Raw genomic sequence first — 12,905 nt, 5'->3', positions numbered from 1 at the left:
CTAATTCACTGCTTTCACTCAAAAAACCTTTTGATCTTATTAATATTTTATATATACACTTATATATACCTAAAAATGCTGTTACGCTTGATAACACACATCACTTAAAAGATTTTTTTCCCACGTGTTTCAATCGAATTTCTATTTGTGTCAAGCCATTTTTGAGTTCTAGTTAAGTTTTAAGTTACTCTAAACTGTAAGTCCTGATAGAATTTTGAGTTTTGCAGTGTTAAAAATAAATGTATGATACAGGCTGTATTGGAGCACATTAAGGACCAGTGCTACTTGGTGTTTTATCCAGCAATGACTACTGAGCTAAAATTGATAGTTAGCTTTATTGAGTTTTTATTTTACACCCTCATCACTCCACAACGCTATGTTATGTTAAAGCCTGTATGTAAGACGCGTTAGCCACGCATCGAAAGTGGTCATATTTAATAGAAACCTAGCCCTCCGCAGGGCTAACGTTACTTGAGCTAGTGAAAGTAACGTTAATCTTATTTATTAGCGCTTAGCGCTCTTTATTAGTGCTTAGCGCTGTACTGCTTTAAGATGGCGGCTGTTTACTAACGCTGCCCAGACGCGGCCGAGTCTGTCATTTTGCATCTAGTTCAACATACATGTGAGCTCTATGACTCATCAGACGCTACCTGCTACCAACGTAGCATAGTGTGGGCTAGTATTTAGCATCGTCGGCGTCGTTTGGAGCGGCTGTCGGCTGCAGTGTTTTTGTTTTGTTTTTTTTGCTTCTTCCTCTACGCACGTGACATCAGCGCGTTGTCCCGCATTAAAAGTAGTCCGAGCAAAACGTAATGCTTAGAGCTGTCAAAAACAACCGATTACTCGAGGTGAATAAAATTACTCGGATCAGTTTTTAAACTCGAGTTGCTCGAGTATTCGTTTCAGCTCTACTTTTAATACTTAATGTTTAGACTGCATGTGTAATTGTTAAATTGAAAGCTGGTAAATAAATTTAACGAGAAATGGTTAATTTGTATTCCATGCATTTATTCAAATTTTCAAATTATATAACAGTCCGCTTGGGCGAATTTATCGTCATTTATCGTTATCGAGGTAAATCTGCTCAATTTATCGTGATACGTATTTAAGGCCATATCGCCCAGCCCTATTTCGAAGTATGTGGGATTAACTCCAGAAATTGCTATTTATATGAAGAACATGACATGCTTTTATTTTGAAATGTTGGCTAAACCGCTAACTTCAGCTTTACACTCCGCAAAAAAAAGCACTTTTTGTAATTGCATGTAGTGTTAGTAATAGATTTTTTTGGTCATTTTTTTCGTTTGCAAATGCTGCTAAACAGCGATTTTTCATGTTTGAAGTGTCACCTTTTAACCGCAAGTTTGCTTTCACGAGACGACTGCCAATGTTTTATAGCAGGCTAAAGTAAGTTGCCTTTTTCCCCCATTCACCTCAGTGTAGCAGTGCTAACGTTACAGTGTTTAATATAGATGTGTTTTCTTATTTTGTATGTCTGAACTTTAATTCTACAGCGTGTTGATAAGAGAAAGGAACTGGAGTCTCATATGCCATCAGCATGCACGCACCAATGTATGCACGCACGCGCGCAGCGATAAAAGCCAGCCGTGAAAATGACCGGCCTCATTTTTTTTTTGCTGTGCGATAAATGGACTCATTGCATATCGTGACAGGCTTAGTAACTTCAATAAAACATGTCGTCAGTTAGTTAGATGGCCTTACAAACTGGGTGACGGTGCTTTAGGTGCAGCCAAGCTTGGCATTGAAGAGACAGGACAAAAGAGTGTACCCTCCTTTGTTTCTTTGAAATAAGTCAATGTTTTGGACACGCTGGTGCGCTTTTTTGGCTTTGTGCCACTTTCCCCGCTTGCATACAGAGCGTCCGACATTCTGAACTTTCCACGCATATATTTTATTAACCCTTCATTAACCGTTGACGGGATGTTTTGCTCGTCGACGGATTTACGTCATCGATGACGTCGACTATGCCGACTAGTCGGGACAGCTCTAATGTGCATTGTCTTCATAAGACATAATTCCTGTCGTTTATAAATGTAAAAACTATAACATGTTGCCGTGAGATAGTGGCAAAGAATTTGTACACAGGCTACATTGTCTGAAACAAATCTGTTTTCTAAAACACAGCATTTATGTGTCACTTAACTATCACAGCTCAGCACAGCACAAATTCAGATGTTCATGACAATGAAAATGTAAACACACATTGCCTACCTTTGCAAGAATGATGGCGTTGCCGTTTGCTACCGTAATAATGTGCAGGTCCTGCACCGATCCGCAGCAAAACTGTTCGTAGCTTTGTAGCGATTTGCAGTTTCAGAATTGCTGATGAATGTAGTAATTTAAACCAAACACTAAATACAGCATGATGTCAATTTAGCGTAGTGGGTGAAGCTTGTCGACATCTTTATTCAATTTGTGTTCGGCTTGCTCGTAAGGGTCAACATTGTTCACATCCTTATGTTTGCTCACATATCTGTCCTTCGCTGTGGTAACAAGTTTGTCTCTGTATCGAACTGGCAGGTTTTCCTTACTTTTTTCCATCTTTGGCACTCGTAGTTGAATTGTATTTGCCGTTAAGTTTAAATGTCCCGTGAGGCAGACGTGCTTCCAATATGGCTGCGTTGTCGCAAATTTCGAATGATCCCGTGTTGCTGTGACGTAAACGCTCGAGCCTAATAAAAGTTTACAATCATCGGCAGCGCAACGATGCAAACCCAAATGGGATTTTACAGATTACGCCAGTACAAATCTCGGACAGAAGTCAACAGTTGCCATTATATACAGTGCCTTGCAGAAGTATTCGGCCCCCTTGAATCTTGCAACCTTTCGCCACATTTCAGGCTTCAAACATAAAGATATGAAATTTAATTTTTTTGTCAAGAATCAACAACAAGTGGGACACAATCGTGAAGTGGAACAACATTTATTGGATAATTTAAACTTTTTTAACAAATAAAAAACTGAAAAGTGGGGCGTGCAATATTATTCGGCCCCTTTACTTTCAGTGCAGCAAACTCACTCCAGAAGTTCAGTGAGGATCTCCGAATGATCCAATGTTGTCCTAAATGACCGATGATGATAAATAGAATCCACCTGTGTGTAATCAAGTCTCCTTATAAATGCACCTGCTCTGTGATAGTCTCAGGGTTCTGTTTAAAGTGCAGAGAGCATTATGAAAACCAATGAACACACCAGGCAGGTCCGAGATACTGTTGTGGAGAAGTTTAAATCCGGATTTGGATACAAAAAGATTTCCCAAGCTTTAAACATCTCAAGGAGCACTGTGCAAGCCATCATATTGAAATGGAAGGAGCATCAGACCACTGCAAATCTACCAAGACCCGGCCGTCCTTCCAAACTTTCTTCTCAAACAAGGAGAAAACTGATCAGAGATGCAGCCAAGAGGCCCATAATCACTCTGGATGAACTGCAGAGATCTACAGCTGAGGTGGGAGAGTCTGTCCATAGGACAACAATCAGTCGTACACTGCACAAATCTGGCCTTTATGGAAGAGTGGCAAGAAGAAAGCCATTTCTCAAAGATATCCATAAAAAGTCTCGTTTAAAGTTTGCCACAAGCCACCTGGGAGACACACCAAACATGTGGAAGAAGGTGCTCTGGTCAGATGAAACCAAAATTGAACTTTTTGGCCACAATGCAAAACGATATGTTTGGCGTAAAAGCAACACAGCTCATCACCCTGAACACACCATCCCCACTGTCAAACATGGTGGTGGCAGCATCATGGTATGGGCCTGCTTTTCTTCAGCAGGGACAGGGAAGATGGTTAAAATTGACGGGAAGATGGATGCAGCCAAATACAGGAACATTCTGGAAGAAAACCTGTTGGTATCTGCACAAGACCTGAGACTGGGACGGAGATTTATCTTCCAACAGGACAATGATCCAAAACATAAAGCCAAATCTACAATGGAATGGTTAAAAAATAAACGTATCCAGGTGTTAGAATGGCCATGTCAAAGTCCAGACCTGAATCCAATCGAGAATCTGTGGAAAGAACTGAAGACTGCTGTTCACAAACACTCTCCATCCAACCTCACTGAGCTCGAGTTGTTTTGCAAGGAAGAATGGGCAAGAATGTCAGTCTCTCGATGTGCAAAACTGATAGAAACATACCCCAAGCGACTTGCAGCTGTAATTGGAGCAAAAGGTGGCGCTACAAAGTATTAACGCAAGGGGGCCGAATAATATTGCACGCCCCACTTTTCAGTTTTTTATTTGTTAAAAAAGTTTAAATTATCCAATAAATTTTGTTCCACTTCACGATTGTGTCCCACTTGTTGTTGATTCTTGACAAAAAAATCAAAATTTTATATCTTTATGTTTGAAGTCTGAAATGTGGCGAAAGGTTGCAAGGTTCAAGGGGGCCGAATACTTTTGCAAGGCACTGTATATCTATAAATTATACAGTATGTAAATACAGTTTATATCGAGAATGTCCGTCTTTATGTACATATACATATATTCATACACACAGTGCTGGCCAAAAGTATTGGCATCCCTGCAATTCTGTCAGATAATGCTCAATTTCTCCCAGAAAATGTTTGCAATTACAAATGCTTTGGTAGTAATGTATTCATTTTATTTTGCTTGCAATGTAAAAACACAAAAGAGAATGAAGAAAAAAAAAAAAAAATCATTAGCATTTTACAGAAAACTCCAAAATGGGCCAGACAAAAGTATTGGCACCTTCCGCCTAATACTTGGCTACTTTTAGACAAAATAACTGCGAACAACCGTTTCCGGTGTCCACCAATGAGTTTCTTACAATGCTCTGCTGGAATTTTAGACCATTGTTCTTTGGCCAACTGCTCCAGCTCCCTGAGATTTGAAGGGTGCCTTCTCCACACTGCCATTTTCAGATCTCTCCACAGGTGTTCTATGGGATTCAGGTCTGGACTCTTTGCTGGCCACTTTAGACGTTTCCAGTGCTTTCTGTCAAACCATTTTCTAGTGCTTTTTGAAGAGTGTTTTGGGTCATTGTCCTGCTGGAAGACTCTCTGAGGGAGACCCATCTTCCTCACACTGGGCCCTACATTATGCTGCAAAATTTGTCTCAGTGTTCATAATGCCATGCACACGGTCAAGCAGTCCAGTGCCACAGGAAGCAAAGCAACCCCAAAACATCAGGGAACCTCCGCCATGTTTGACTGTGGGGACCGTGTTCTCTACTTCGAAGGTCTCGTTGTTTTCCCAGTAAACTCTTATGTTGATGTCTTTTCCCAAGAAGCTCTACTTTTGTCTCATCTAACCAGAGAACATTCTTCGAAAACGTTTGTAGCTTTCTCAGGTAAGTTTTGCAAAACTCCAGCCTGTTTTTTTTCTTATGTCTCTGGGTCAGAAGTGGGGTCTTCCTGGGTATCATTCCATAGAGTCCCTTTTCAGTCAGACGCCGACGGATAGTACGGCTTGACACTGTTGTACCCTCGGATTGCAGGACAGCTTGAACTTGTTTGGATGTTAGTCGAGGTTCTTTATCCACCATCCGAACAATCTTTCATTGAAATCTCTCGTCAATTTTTCATTTCCGTCCACATCTAGGGAGGTTAGCCACAGTTCTGTGGGCTTTTCACTTATTGATTACACTGCGCACGGTAGACACAGGAACATTCTGTTCTTTGGAGATGGACTTGTAGCCTTGAGATTGCCCATGCATCCTCACAATTTTGCTTCTCAAGTCCTCAGACAGTTCTTTGAGCATTGAGAAAAGAAAGAAGACCAATGTGGTTCACACAAGGACACAGGACAGAGGCTGGGTCCACTTTAATCCATTTCCACTGGCTGCAAGTGTGATTTGGTTATTGCCACCACCTATTATGTGCCACAGGTAAGTGTGTAAGTGGTGTAATTACACAAATTAGAGAAGCGTCACATGATTTTTCAAAGGAAGCCAATACTTTTGTCCCAGCCTGGTACTCCAGACTCACCGCTGTTCCAGCTATTGAGTCTGGCCACCATTAAGTGGATAAAATTTCCAGGGCGGAGCAAACCACAGCAAACAGACAGCGGAGTGGACCAATCAGCGACGGGCGGGACGAGGCACTTGCGCGCGGAAGTAAACATACGAAGAGAGCGGAGTTTATTCAACATGGCTAGCGCGAGACAGCTGTTGTCAATGACTTGTGTCGATGTGTTTTTGGTAATTTAAAACTGATTTTACCGTGGATTGGAACATATTCTTGGCTCTCCTGTTCGCCATCTGTGTTGCTGTGGAGACAACTTCCGACGCGGAAGAGTGACGTTGCTCGTTAAGAACACGTCACGCAAATAAACGAATCTGATTTGTCGATTGATTTTGTACTTGCATGAGAGGCCGTTAATGGGCTGGGTCCCAGACTATTCTCTCAGTGTTTGAAAAACACAGCGAGAACAGTCTGGCCGTGCCAGGCAATTTTTGTCTGGCCCATTTTTGGAGTTTTGTGTAAAATGATGATGATGATTTAAAAAAGAAATTTCATTCTCTTTCGTGTTTTTTCATTGCAAGCAAAATAAATGAAGACTACCAAAGCATTTGTAATTGCAATTGTAATTTTCTGGAAGAAATTGAGGATTATCTGACAGAATTGCAAGGGTACCAATACTTTTGGGCAGCACTGTATACAAATATACATAAATATACTGTATACATATACATGTACTGTATGTAATATATTATTAATCATTATGTGTATTTATCAAATATTATTCATATATACATACATTTCTTGTAAAAACGCCCCAGGACCTGACAATATCCCTTTGGAACTCCTCACTCAAAGTGGCCCTGAGTTGAGAAACCACCTTTGTCACCTGATACTGAAAATATGGGAAACAAAGACCCTGCCAAATGACCGCGATGCAAACATCATCACCATATTTAAAAAAGGAGACAGAGAGAACTGCAACAACTACCGTGGCATCTCTTTGTTATGCATCGCTAGCAAGATCTTTGCCCGCATTCTCCTTGCCCGCCTCCTCATCTTGTCAGAAGACGTCCTCCCAGAGTCCCAGTACGGTTTTCGGCCTTCCCGTGGGACAATAGACATGATCTTCTGTGCGTCGGCAGTTACAAGAGACGAGCCGTGAGCAACAACGACCACTGCTGCTCATCTTCTGGGACTTAAAAAAGGCCTTTGACAAAGTACCCCGCCCTGCAATGTGGGCAGTACTTGCACAGTATGGCTGTCCACCAGACTTTGTCACCTTAGTCCGTGGCCTCCATGATGGAATGGTTGGCAGAGTATGCCACCAAAACTTTCTCTCAGGCCCATTCCCTATCAACAGTGGCCTCAAACTGGGACGTGTACTAGCGCCAACTTGTTTTTCACTGTACACAGCAGCCATGATGAATGAGATACCGCCAGACGCACATACAATCAACTTGCGTTTCCGCATGGATGGAGGAGCTTTCAATCTCACCCGGCTGCGCGCAACTACTAAAACCACCATCGCAACAATACGAGAATTGCAGTATGCTGATGACAATACCACCCCGTGCCAGGCTGCAGATCTTCAATTAACAGCAAATGCATACAATACCGCATACGAACGTTTTGGCATGCAAGTTAACACTGACAAGACCAGAATAATGATTCAAAATCCACCTGGCCGGGCACTCCCAAACACGAACACCACAATTAAATGACATCTCCTAGAGGAAGTGGACCAATTTCCATACCTAGGCAGCATCCTTACTTCGACTCCCACATGTAAAAAGGATGTTGAAAATTGAATCAGGGCAGCCCACACTGCCTATGGGCAGCTCCGTAATCGGGTGTTTAACAATCATGCACTAACAGTGGCTACAAAAATCATGGTCTTTAAGGCAATAGTCCTGTCTACTCTCTTGTATGCATGTGAAACGAGGACCCTCTACGGCAGTGACATTAAAAGCCTAGAGCGCTTCCAGCAGTACAAGCTGAGACAAATTTTAAAAATACCGTGGGAGAGCCACACCACCAACATAGATGTCCTAAAAGGAGCCTCGGTGACCAGTGTTGAAGCCACCATTATCTACCACCATCTCCGCTGGGCAGGCCACGTTCAGAGAATGGATTCTTCTCGACTCCCCAAAATAATGTTGTACGGCGAGCTCGCAAATGGCACTAGACCACGAGGCGCCCCAAAGATGCGCTACAAAGACCAGCTCAAGCGCACCCTGGTACGCACTGACATCGCCCCCCCGTCGTGGGAGCAAACTGCCATGGACCACAAAACATGAAGGGGAACTATTCACCAAGACATTGATGCTTTCGAAAAAAAAACGAACAGAAAACGAAGAGTCAAAGCAGAGGAGAAGACAAGAGTGACAACAACAACCCCGTCCTCCACCGACCCTGCCTTGTACACAATGCCAGCGATTATTCCACCATAGACTAGGCCTCTCAAGTCATATGAGACATAAACACCCACCACGAAAATAGGCTGACAAACGACTGAAACTAATACTCGGACACGAGTGTGAAGCCGCCGCCTACGACATTTAATGTAGCAGCCTCTCGGAATGACGAGGTGAGAGCGACTGATGTGCAAGGTTCTTTATTTCCATTCAATCCTTACGACACCCTGAAACTAAAATTCATACAAAACAATATTTCACAGTGATCAAATAACAAAGATTTACAACACACAAATAAGATACCTCGCTGCAAATCAAGGCGTGCAAATCAACCCGAACATGGAAGTGCAGCGAAGACTTTAAAGAAGCGAAGGCAGTGCTTAATTTGTAAAACATAAGGTGCCGGAACCCAAAGTACATATTACAGCGCAGGGATGATGAGACGGGCAAAGGTCCTGGAACATACGCAGAAAATGGTGCTGAAAACAACACGCAAATGCCAATGTGCAAATGTGAGACTTACAAGCATCAATTTCAGATAATATACATGGTATAAATGCTATGACGACAATTTACAATTATTTAGGCTGTACTGTGCACAGCACTGGCAATTCCCTTTATAACCCCAGGTGGGACTTACAGTACACAGTTAACAATTACGTTTCTCAACAGGTCTAATTTGTCAAACATAAAAAAAAAAAAAAATACATAAAAAATCAGACATTGCAATGAATACCACATACCCATTCTTTTGCGTGTTTCATCCCCTCTGTCTTCTCTTGCCCCAAGGTTTCCACGGCCTTAAAAATTGTGCCCAAATCCAAATTTCCCATAAGGGTACTGGCTTGTTGCTCTGGCTGTGGTGGTCCACCTGGCTGACTGCTGGCGCTGTAGCTGGCCCCCACTTCGGGTGGCGCTGAACCTGACCAGCTGCTGCCATGGTAGCAGCCTCCTGCCCTGGCTTGGCTGGCTGTCTGTCTGTAAACCTGGCTAGCTGCTGTGGTGCTAGCTCCCTGCTGCACCCAGTCCTGCCTGTTAAAATGATCGCTGCAGCTGCCCTCATTGGCCGGTTGTTACTTTTCTGACTTGTTTTGAACCATCTTCCTTCTTTTTGAAAAAAGACAGTAAATGCAACTGTCTTTTTGGCATGTGTAAATGCTGTTTTAATGCCAGGGGCGTGATTTGTTTGTCCAGCTTTTCAGTCCTTCAACAAATCTCTGACTCTTTCAAATGACGCAGCTGTCTGCTGATTTAAACCGAATGTTACGTTGTTTACATACGGGCAGCGGAGGTCCAAAATCCATAAACATTTTATTATAATGAAAACATCGTTCATAAAGGCAAAGGCAAATATGTGCTTTTGAGTAATGTTGATGGCAGCGCTTTATGTGAAAAAAAAATGATTTTTTATACGGTTGTTAGGATTCGCGGAATGGTGAGGATGCCTGAGCAGACTCAAGCACGATGTAGTGCTGAACGACACAATTTCTTTGCATTAAGACTGGGAAAACAAGAGAATGGAGATTTCCGCTTGAGGTAGTCGAGTTGGTGTTTTGTCAGATTTTTCACCCCATCAGAAATTGCAACTTTGTGTCTCGCGCATGCGGGTAAGATCACAAATTGCTGCGATTGCAGCAGGTCCAAAGTAAACACCACAAACTTTCTATAAAGAAAGACATATTTACCTAAGTCTGGTCATGAACGCACACAAAGGAAAGTTCACCTCACACATCGTACAATGTGGCTGCACTCAACTCAACTGCACGCCGATCTCTCACTGTTAATGTCTTCCCAGTGCCATTAAAGTGCAGGTGAAGGTCTATTCATTTTTTTAAATAGATTGGGCGTCTGCATTTTTCTTGTTTAAAAATAATTCCGTGTGAAAGCAACATCTTTAAAACTTATCATAATTATTACATTTAAAGTGCTTAAAAACCATTTACCTGTAATAATATATAATTATAATTTGGGGAAAAAAAGTGAAAAACATATGTATATTTTTCCAATGATAAGTCTGAATGAATACATTAAACACACACTCACACACAAAAAAAAAATGGGCGCTACTTTGCGGTTTTTCACTTATCGCGGCGGGCTCTGGTCCCCATTAACCGCGAAAAACAAGAAATCACTGTATTCAGATTTAGCATTGGAAAGAGATACAGTGGGGAGAACAAGTGTACATATAAGACTTTTTTTTTAACCAAATTATAATTAAAAGAAAAAAAAAAACTTAAGTATGAAATATTTTAATCATTGGTTTTCATGCACTTCAAATGTAATAATTGTGATAAGTTTTAAACATGTTACTGCCCCACTAAATTATTTTTAAACAAGAATAAAGTAGAAAATTGCTTGGCTTTATTAAATCCTTCATTGAGTCAGTCAGTTTAACATTGGTACCATCACTTCCTTTATATTTTGAATTACTGTGCCTTCCACATCATGCAAACTTTGATGAGACCTAATGTGACCACCCAGCTGCAGCGAGTGGTAACTGTCACCTTGACTACCTCCTGCTGCTCGATGTTCCTGTTCATCAACGGGTTCATGTTGTTCACGTTGAGAAGTAAATATGTGTTTCGAGAGACGCACCGCGTCATCCTGCTATACAACCTTCTGCTTGGAGACACATTGCAGCTAACCTAACCCTGGTGATGTACATGCTGAGCGCCTGCCGCATCACCCTCATGTTTCCTGTGTGCGGCGTGCTCGTGATGCTTAGCAAACTCTTCATTAGGATGTCTACTCTGATACTGTGTGCCTCCCTCTCAGACAAGCCTCTATCAGTGCCAGAGAGAACACAACCAGGGCCGTGCTCGCCATGTGGATCTTTTGTTTTCCATTTTCTCTCATTCAGGGTCTTTTATTGATGATACTACCTTTTGACCAACTTAAGAGTAGAGAAATGACACAGACTTGTGGCTTTTATTCTCTCTTTATTGTGGTAGATTTTGAATTGAACAACAGCATTTGTACATGTATCCTGGTATCTTGGCAATCCTGAGCATCATTCTGCATCATGTGCAAAACCCCTCAAACTCCCAGGCCAGTGGTAGAGGACCCGAGCTTGAGGATGACGCAAATACCGCCCCTTCTAGGGTTAGAGGGATGCCCCATACACAATCAATGACTATTTTATTTGGAATATTTTTCTATTACTAAGAAAAATATAAAAGTTCAATACTTTCTATATGAATGTTAATCTAGAAACAAAATGAATAAAAACAGAAAGAGGAGTGGAGATACCTGTGCATTGCACATGTGATAAGCCCTCTATGAAAGCTCTCATTTGTAAGCAAGACTCCGACAAGATTTTGCTCGATTCAAATGCTCTTTATTCATAAAATCACAATAAATGTACACCTTGTAGACTAACACATGTAATTCTTCAAGTCAGCAATTCTAAGTATACATGAGAACAAACTAGTTTGAAAACATGTCATTACAAATATAAAATAGAGTCACATTAAGCATTTCACATCACACTAGAGCCTTTTTCCTCCCACAAGTCAGTGTCACACATTGCTGAAATTCTGTAGCTGTTTGTTTCATGTGTATTACAATAGATTTGTACAGACACGTCCTGTTTTCAGCCAGTGACAAATAAATGTGATGACAAAAGGTAGACCGTGCACATAAGGTCTAAATATTTCCCTCAGTTGAATGATGTAGCGTTTGTATAGTTTGAATGCAGAGGCAGAAAGGAAGAATTATGTTCTCAGGACACAGCAGCTTTCACCGACCCTTTGAAGCAAAAGAACAATAGATATAAGAGTGCAATTCTGAGGCTTTGATCTCTCAACCCATAGACAAGTGAACTCAGAGATCTGGGCAATAAGAAAAAGCACACAAACAGAAAGATCTGCATTTGGTTAAAAGCTACCCAGTTCAACAAAGGTGAGAGAATTATGACGATATTGGAGTAGATCACTGACAAAAGACTGAGGCTTAGCTGCACCAGGTGCAGCAGCAATGTGCTTTTTGCTTTCCGCGCAGAGACTTTGTCCGTGGCTGCCGATCTGGCTGCTATGACTATGCCAATGTAGCTGGAAATGTTGGCCAGGCCTGCAGCAAAGAACACCAAAACTGAGTAGGTATTTTTGAAAATTTCAGTCAATGGCAGGAGGGACATAGTGATGGAATGGCATTGCTGTGTCATTTGCAGACTCTCCAGCTGTTCAAAAGGAAACCTCAAAATTATTAGGTCTTGAATGAGAAGAATTATAAAACACACGATCCACATTCCAAGCATGAGCCTCACTGTGTTCTCTCTGGTCATGATGGAGGCGTGTCTGAGAGGGTGGCACACAGCCACATATCTCTCCAGCGACATAGCGACCAGCACCAAAGGAGAAATCCTACTGAAGAGATTACCGAAAAGGACCAGTACACCACACACAGGATACAACAGGGTGATGCGAAAGGAGGTCAAACAATACATCAGCTGAGAGAAGACCATTTGCAGCGTGTCTCCGAGCAGCAGGTTATACAGCAGTATGTAGCGCGATGTCTCCCGAAATATACATTTGTTCCTCAAAGTAA

General features: G+C 41.8%; 1 pseudogene; it reads left to right on the top strand.

Moving 5' to 3' along the window:
• Positions 1-10,805: 10,805 nt before the first annotated feature.
• LOC130917704 (odorant receptor 131-2-like) overlaps positions 10,806-12,905 on the top strand; it is a 32,233-nt pseudogene continuing 30,133 nt past the window's right edge.

Source organism: Corythoichthys intestinalis, chromosome 6 (assembly GCF_030265065.1).
Source record: "Corythoichthys intestinalis isolate RoL2023-P3 chromosome 6, ASM3026506v1, whole genome shotgun sequence".
In the NCBI taxonomy this organism is placed as follows: Eukaryota; Metazoa; Chordata; class Actinopteri; order Syngnathiformes; family Syngnathidae; genus Corythoichthys; species Corythoichthys intestinalis.
This window is presented reverse-complemented; position numbering and strand designations above follow the sequence as displayed.